Source organism: Narcine bancroftii, unplaced genomic scaffold (genome assembly GCF_036971445.1).
Source record: "Narcine bancroftii isolate sNarBan1 unplaced genomic scaffold, sNarBan1.hap1 Scaffold_158, whole genome shotgun sequence".
NCBI classification, from domain to species: domain Eukaryota; kingdom Metazoa; phylum Chordata; class Chondrichthyes; order Torpediniformes; family Narcinidae; genus Narcine; species Narcine bancroftii.
Genome location: NW_027211893.1, coordinates 6,668,202 through 6,676,869, shown reverse-complemented (window position 1 = coordinate 6,676,869; position 8,668 = coordinate 6,668,202).

The following is an 8,668-nucleotide window of genomic DNA, read 5'->3' as shown; positions in this document are numbered from 1 at the left end:
CTGATTCCCCGCATCTGATTCCCTGCATCTGATTCCAAGCCTCTGATTCCCTGCCTCTGATTCCCAACCTCTGATTCCCCACCTCTGATTCCCCATATCTGATTCCCCGCCTCTGTTTCCCCGCCTCTGATTCCCCACCTCTGTTTCCCCATATCTGATTCCCGGCCTCTTATTCCCCGCCTCTGATTCCCCACCTCTGATTCCCTACCTCTGATTACCCATCTGCGATTCCGCACATCTGACTCCCTGCCTCTGATTCCCCGCCTCTGATTCCCTGCCTCTGATTCCCAACCTCTGATTCCCCACCTCTGATTCCCCATATCTGATTCCCCGCCTCTGTTTCCCCGCCTCTGATTCCCCTCCTCTGATTCCCCAACTCTAATTCCCCGCCTCTGATTCCCCAGCTCTGATTCCCCGTGTTTGATTCCCTGCCTCTGATTCCCTGCCCTGATTCCCCATCTCTGTTTCACCGCCTTTGATTCGCCACCTCCGATTCCCCATATCTGATTCCCCGCCTCTGTTTCGCCGCCTCTGATTCCCTGCCTCTGATTCCCAACCTCTGATTCCACACCTCTGATTCCCCATATCTGATTCCCCGCCTCTGTTTCCCCTCCTCTGATTCCCTGCCCTTGTTTGCCCATATCTGATTCCCTGCCTCTGATTCCCCAACTCTGATTCCCCGCCTCTGATTCCCCAGCTCTGATTCCCCGCCTCTGATTTCCCGTGTTTGATTCCTTGCCTCTGATTCCCCGCCTCTGATTCCCCATCTCTGATTCACCGCCTTTGATTCGCCACCTCTGATTCCACATATCTGATTCCCCACCTCTGTTTCCCCTCCTCTGATTCCCCGCCTCTGATTCTCCATATCTCATTCCCCGCCTCTGAATCCCCATCTCTGATTCCCGGACTCTGATTCCCCACCTCTGATTCCCGGCCTCTTATTCCCAGCATCTGATTCCCGGCCTCTGATTCCCGGCCTCTGATTCCCCGCTTCTGATTCTGATTCGCTGCCTCTGATTCCCCATCTCTGATTCTGCACATCTGATTCCCTGCCTCTGATTCACCACCTCTGATTCCCCATATCTGATTTCCCGCCTCTGTTTCCCCGCCTCTGATTCCCCGCCTCAGTTTCCCCATATCTAATTCCCAACCTCTGATGCCCCAACTCTGATTCCCTGCCTCTGATTCCCCGCGTTCTATTCCCTGCCTCTGATTCCCCGCCTGTGATTCCCCATCTCTGATTCACCACCTCTGATTCCCCAGCTCTGATTCCCCATATCTAATTCCCCGCCTCTGTTTGCCCGCCTCTGATTCCCCGCCTCTGTTTCCCCATATCTGATTCCCCGCCTCTGAATCCCCAACTCTGATTCCCTGCCTCTGATTCCCCAGCTCTGATTCCCCGCCTTTGATTCCCCCCGTCTGATTCCCAGCCTCTGAATCCCCGTGTCTGATTTCCTGCGTCTGATTCCCCGCCTCTGATTCCCCATCTCTGATTCCCCGCCTCTGATTCCCCATCTCTGATTCCCCGCCTCTGATTCCCCAACTCTGATTCCGCGCCTCTGTTCCCCAGCTCTGATTCCCCGCCTCTGATTCCCCGTGTTTGATTCCCTGCCTCTGATTCCCCGCCTCTTATTCCCCATCTCTGATTCACCGCCTTTGATTCGCCACCTCTGATTCCCCATATCTGATTCCTCGCCTCTGTTTCCCCGCCTCTGATTCCCCGCCTCTGATTCCCCATATCTCATTCCCCGCCTCTGATTCCCCATCTCTGATTCCCGGACTCTGATTCCCCACCTCTGATTCCCAGCCTCTTATTCCCGGCATCTGATTCCGGCCTCTGATTCCCGGCCTCTGATTCCATGCTTCTGATTCTGATTCCCTGCCTTTGATTCCCCATCTCTGATTCCGCACATCTGATTCCCTGCCTCTGATTCCCCATCTCTGATTCCCCATATCTGATTCCCCGCCTCTGTTTCCCCGCCTCTGATTCCCCGCCTCTGTTTCCCAATATCTAAGTCCAGCCTCTGATTCCCCAACTCTGATTCCCCACCTCTGATTCCCCAGCTCTGATTCCCCGCCTCTGATTCCCTGCATCTGATTCCCTGCATCTGATTCCAAGCCTCTGATTCCCTGCCTCTGATACCCAACCTCTGATTCCCCACCTCTGATTCCCCATATCTGATTCCCAGCCTCTGTTTCCCCGCCTCTGATTCCCCGCCTCTGTTTCCCCATATCTGATTCCCGGACTCTGATTCCCCGCCTCTGATTCCCTGCCTCTGATTCCCCATCTCCGATTCCGCACATCTGATTCCCTGCCTCTGATTCCCCGCCTCTGATTCCCCGCCTCTGATTCCATGCCTCTGATTCCCAACCTCTGATTCCCCACCTCTGATTCCCCGTGTTTGATTCCCCGCCTCTGTTTCCCCGCCTCTGATTCCCCGCCTCTGATTCCCCAACTCTAATTCCCCGCCTCTGATTCCCCATATCTGATTCCCTGCCTCTGTTTCCCCGCCTCTGATTCCCCGCCCCTGTTTCCCCATATCTGATTCCCTGCCTCTGATTCCCCAACTTTGATTCACAGCCTCTGATTCCCCAGCTCTGATTCCCCGCCTCTGATTCCCCGTGTTTGATTCCCTGCCTCCGATTCCCGGCCTCTGATTCCCCATCTCTGATTCACCGCCTTTGATTCGCCACCTCTGATTCCCCATATCTGATTCCCCGACTCTGTTTCCCCGCCTCTGATTCCCCGCCTCTGATTCCCCATATCTCATTCCCCGCCTCTGAATCCCCATCTCTGATTCCCGGACTCTGATTCCCCACCTCTGATTCCCGGCCTCTTATTCCCGGCATCTGATTCCGGCCTCTGATTCCCGGCCTCTGATTCCCTGCTTCTGATTCTGATTCCCTGCCTTTGATTCCCCATCTCTGATTCCGCACATCTCATTCCCTGCCTCTGATTCCCCATCTCTGATTCCCCATATCTGATTCCCCGCCTCTGTTTCCCCGCCTCTGATTCTCCGCCTCTGTTTCCCAATATCTAAGTCCCCGCCTCTGATTCCCCAACTCTGATTCCCCACCTCTGATTCCCCAGCTCTGATTCCCCGCCTCTGAATCCCCGCATCTGATTCCCTGCATCTGATTCCAAGCCTCTGATTCCCTGCCTCTGATTCCCAACCTCTGATTCCCCACCTCTGATTCCCCATATCTGATTCCCAGCCTCTGTTTCCCCGCCTCTGATTCCCCGCCTCTGTTTCCCCATATCTGATTCCTGGCCTCTGATTCCCCGCCTCTGATTCCCCGCCTCTGATTCCCTGCCTCTGATTCCCAATCTCCGGTTCCGCACATCTGATTCCCTGCCTCTGATTCCCCGCCTCTGATTCCCCGCCTCTGATTCCCTGCCTCTGATTCCCAACCTCTGATTCCCCACCTCTGATTCCCCGTGTTTGATTCCCCGCCTCTGTTTCCCCACCTCTGATTCCCCGCCTCTGATTCCCCAACTCTAATTCCCCGCCTCTGATTCCCCATATCTGATTCCCCGCCTCTGATTCCCCGCCTCTGATTCCCCATCTCAGATTCACCGCCTCTGATTCCCCACCTCTGATTCCCCATCTCTGATTCCGCACATCCGATTCCCTGCCTCTGATTCCCCGACTCTGATTCCCCACCTCTGATTCCCCAGCTCTGATTCCCCGCCTCTGATTCCACAACTCTGATTCCCCGCCTCTGATTCCCCAGCTCTGATTCCCCACCTCTGATTCCCCAGCTCTGATTCCCCGCCTCTGATTCCCCAACTCTGATTCCCCACCTCTGATTCCCCATCTCGGATTCCGCACATCTGATTAACTGCCTCTGATTCCCCGACTCTGATCCCCACCTCTGATTCCCAAGCTCTGATTCCCCGCCTCTGATTCCCCAACTCTGATTCCCCGCCTCTGATTCCCCAGCTCTAATTCCCCGCCTCTGATTCCCCGTGTTTGATTCCCTGCCTCTGATTCCCCGCCTCTTATTCCCCATCTCTGATTCACCGCCTTTGATTCGCCACCTCTGATTCCCCATATCTGATTCCTCGCCTCTGTTTCCCCGCCTCTGATTCCCCGCCTCTGATTCCCCATATCTCATTCCCCGCCTCTGATTCCCCATCTCTGATTCCCGGACTCTGATACCCCACCTCTGATTCCCAGCCTCTTATTCCCGGCATCTGATTCCGGCCTCTGATTCCCGGCCTCTGATTCCCTGCTTCTGATTCTGATTCCCTGCCTTTGATTCCCCATCTCTGATTCCGCACATCTGATTCCCTGCCTCTGATTCCCCATCTCTGATTCCCCATATCTGATTCCCCGCCTCTGTTTCCCCGCCTCTGATTCCCCGCCTCTGTTTCCCTGCATCTGATTCCAAGCCTCTGATTCCCTGCCTCTGATTCCCCGCCTCTGTTTCCCCATATCTGATTCCCGGACTCTGATTCCCCGCCTCTGATTCCCTGCCTCTGATTCCCCATCTCCACTTCCGCACATCTGATTCCCTGCCTCTGATTCCCCTCCTCTGATTCCCCTCCTCTGATTCCATGCCTCTGATTCCCAACCTCTGATTCCCCACCTCTGATTCCCCGTGTTTGATTCCCCGCCTCTGTTTCCCCGCCTCTGATTCCCCGCCTCTGATTCCCCAACTCTAATTCCCCGCCTCTGATTCCCCATATCTGATTCCCTGCCTCTGTTTCCCCGCCTCTGATTCCCCGCCCCTGTTTCCCCATATCTGATTCCCTGCCTCTGATTCCCCAACTTTGATTCCCAGCCTCTGATTCCCCAGCTCTGATTCCCCGCCTCTGAATCCCCGTGTTTGATTCCCTGCCTCCGGTTCCCGGCCTCTGATTCCCCATCTCTGATTCGCCGCCTCTGATTCCCTGCCTCTGATTCCCAACCTCTGATTCCACACCTCTGATTCCCCATATCTGATTCCCCGCCTCTGTTTCCCCGCCTCTGATTCCCTGCCCTTGTTTGCCCATATCTGATTCCCTGCCTCTGATTCCCCAACTCTGATTCCCCGCCTCTGATTCCCCAGCTCTGATTCCCCGCCTCTGATTTCCCGTGTTTGATTCCCTGCCTCTGATTCCCCGCCTCTGATTCCCCATCTCTGATTCACCGCCTTTGATTCGCCACCTCTGATTCCACATATCTGATTCCCCACCTCTGTTTCCCCGCCTCTGATTCCCCGCCTCTGATTCTCCATATCTCATTCCCCGCCTCTGAATCCCCATCTCTGATTCCCGGACTCTGATATCCCACCTCTGATTCCCGGCCTCTTATTCCCAGCATCTGATTCCCGGCCTCTGATTCCCGGCCTCTGATTCCCCACTTCTGATTCTGATTCGCTGCCTCTGATTCCCCATCTCTGATTCTGCACATCTGATTCCCTGCCTCTGATTCCCCACCTCTGATTCCCCATATCTGATTTCCCGCCTCTGTTTCCCCGCCTCTGATTCCCCGCCTCTGTTTCCCCATATCTAATTCCCAACCTCTGATGCCCCAACTCTGATTCCCTGCCTCTGATTCCCCGCGTTCTATTCCCTGCCTCTGATTCCCCGCCTGTGATTCCCCATCTCTGATTCACCACCTCTGATTCCCCACCTCTGATTCCCCATATCTAATTCCCCGCCTCTGTTTGCCCGCCTCTGATTCCCCGCCTCTGTTTCCCCATATCTGATTCCCCGCCTCTGAATCCCCAACTCTGATTCCCCGCCTCTGATTCCCTGCCTCTGATTTCCAACCTCTGATTCCCCACCTCTGATTCCCCGTGTTTGATTCCCCGCCTCTGTTTCCCCGCCACTGATTCTCCGCCTCTGATTCCCCAACTCTAATTCCCCGCCTCTGATTCCCCATATCTGATTCCCCGCCTCTGTTTCCCCGCCTCTGATTCCCCGCCCCTGTTTCCCCATATCTGATTCCCTGACTCTGATTCCCCATCTTTGATTCCCAGCCTCTGATTCCCCAGCTCTGATTCCCCGCCTCTGATTCCCCGTGTTTGATTCCCTGCCTCTGATTCCCCGCCTCTGATTCCCCATCTCTGATTCACCGCCTTTGATTCGCCACCTCTGATTCCCCATATCTGATTCACCACCTCTGTTTCCCCGCCTCTGATTCCCCGCCTCTGATTCTCCATATCTCATTCCCCGCCTCTGACTCCCCATCTCTGATTCCCGGACTCTGATTCCCCACCTCTGATTCCCGGCCTCTTATTCCCAGCATCTGATTCCAGGCCCCTGATTCCCGGCCTCTGACTCCCCGCTTCTGATTCTGATTCCCTGCCTCTGATTCCCCATCTCCGATTCCGCACATCTGATTACCTGCCTCTGATTCCCCACCTCTGATTCCCCATATCTGATTCCCCGCCTCTGTTTCCACGCCTCTGACTCCCCGCCTCTGTTTCCCCATATCTAATTCCCCACCTCTGATGCCCCAACTCTGATTCCCCGCCTCTGATTCCCCAGCACTGATTCCCCGCCTCTGATTCCCTGCATCCGATTCCCCATATCTGATTCCCCGCCTCTGTTTCCCCGCCCCTGATTCCCCGCCTCTGTTTCCCCATATCTGATTATCCGCCTCTGATTCCCAACTATGATTCCCCGCCTCTGAATGCCCGCGTCTGATTCCCTGCCTCTGCTTCCCCGCCTCTGATTCCCCAACTCTGATTCCCCAGCTCTGATTCCCCGCCTCTGATTCCCCGTGTTTGATTCCCTGCCTCTGATTCCCGGCCTCTGATTCCCCATCTCTGATTCACCGCCTTTGATTCGCCACCTCTGATTCCCCATATCTGATTCCCCGCATCTGTTTCCCCGCCTCTGATTCCCCGCCTCTGATTCCCCATATCTCATTCCCCGCCTCTGAATCCCCATCTCTGATTCCCGGACTCTGATTCCCCACCTCTGATTCCCGGCCTCTTATTCCCGGCATCTGATTCCGGCCTCTGATTCCCGGCCTCTGATTCCCTGCTTTTGATTCTGATTCCCTGCCTCTGATTCCCCATCTCTGATTCCGCACATCTGATTCCCTGCCTCTGATTCCCCACCTCTGATTCCCCATATCTGACTCCCCGCCTCTGTTTCCCCGCCTCTGATTCCCCGCCTTTGTTTCCCAATATCTAAGTCCCCGCCTCTGATTCCCCAACTCTGATTCCCCACCTCTGATTCCCCAGCTCTGATTCCCCGCCTCTGATTCCCCGCATCTGATTCCCTGCATCTGATTCCAAGCCTCTGATTCCCTGCCTCTGATTCCCAACCTCTGATTCCCCACCTCTGATTCCCCATATCTGATTCCCCGCCTCTGATTCCCCACCTCTGTTTCCCCATATCTGATTCCCGGCCTCTTATTCCCCGCCTCTGATTCCCCACCTCTGATTCCCTACCTCTGATTACCCATCTCCGATTCCGCACATCTGATTCCCTGCCTCTGATTCCCCGCCTCTGATTCCCTGCCTCTGATTCCCAACCTCTGATTCCCCACCTCTGATTCCCCATATCTGATTCCCCGCCTCTGTTTCCCCGCCTCTGATTCCCCTCCTCTGATTCCCCAACTCTAATTCCCCTCCTCTGATTCCCCAGCTCTGATTCCCCGTGTTTGATTCCCTGCCTCTGATTCCCTGCCTCTGATTCCCCAGCTTCATTCCCCGCCTTTGATTCCCCCAGTCTGATTCCCAGCCTCTGAATCCCCGTGTCTGATAACCTGCCTCTGATTCCCCGCCTCTGATTCCCCATCTCAGATTCACCGCCTCTGATTCCCCACCTCTGATTCCCCATCTCTGATTCCGCACATCCGATTCCCTGCCTCTGATTCCCCGACTCTGATTCCCCACCTCTGATTCCCCAGCTCTGATTCCCCGCCTCTGATTCCCCAACTCTGATTCCCCGCCTCTGATTCCCCAGCTCTGATTCCCCGCCTCTGATTCCCCGTGTTTGATCCCCTGCCTCTGATTCCCCAGCTCTGATTCCCCATCTCTGATTCACCGCCTTTGATTCGCCACCTCTGATTCCCCATATCTGATTCCTCGCCACTGTTTCCCCGCCTCTGATTCCCCGCCTCTGATTCCCCATATCTCATTCCCCGCCTCTGATTCCCCATCTCTGATTCCCGGACTCTGATTCCCCACCTCTGATTCCCGACCTCTTATTCCCGGCATCTGATTCCGGCCTCTGATTCCCGGCCTCTGATTCCCGGCCTCTGATTCCCTGCTTCTGATTCTGATTCCCTGCCTCTGATTCCCCATTTCTGATTCCGCACATCTAATTCCCTGCCTCTGATTCCCCACCTCTGATTCCCCATATCTGAATCCCCGCCTCTGTTTCCCCGTCTCTGATTCCCCGCCTCTGTTTCCCCATATCTAAGTCCCCGCCTCTGATTCCCAAACTTTGATTCCCCACCTCTGATTCCCCAGCTCTGATTCCCCGCCTCTGATTCCCCACCTCTGATTCCCCATACCTGATTCCCAGCCTCTGTTTCCCCGCCTCTGATTCCCCGCTTCTGTTTCCCCATATCTGAATCCCGGCCTCTGATTCCCTGCCTCTGATTCCCCGCCTCTGATTCCCTGCCTCTGATTCCCCATCTCCGATTCCGCACATCTGATTCCCTGCCTCTCATTCCCCGCCTCTGATTCCCTGCCTCTGATTCCCAACCTCTGATTC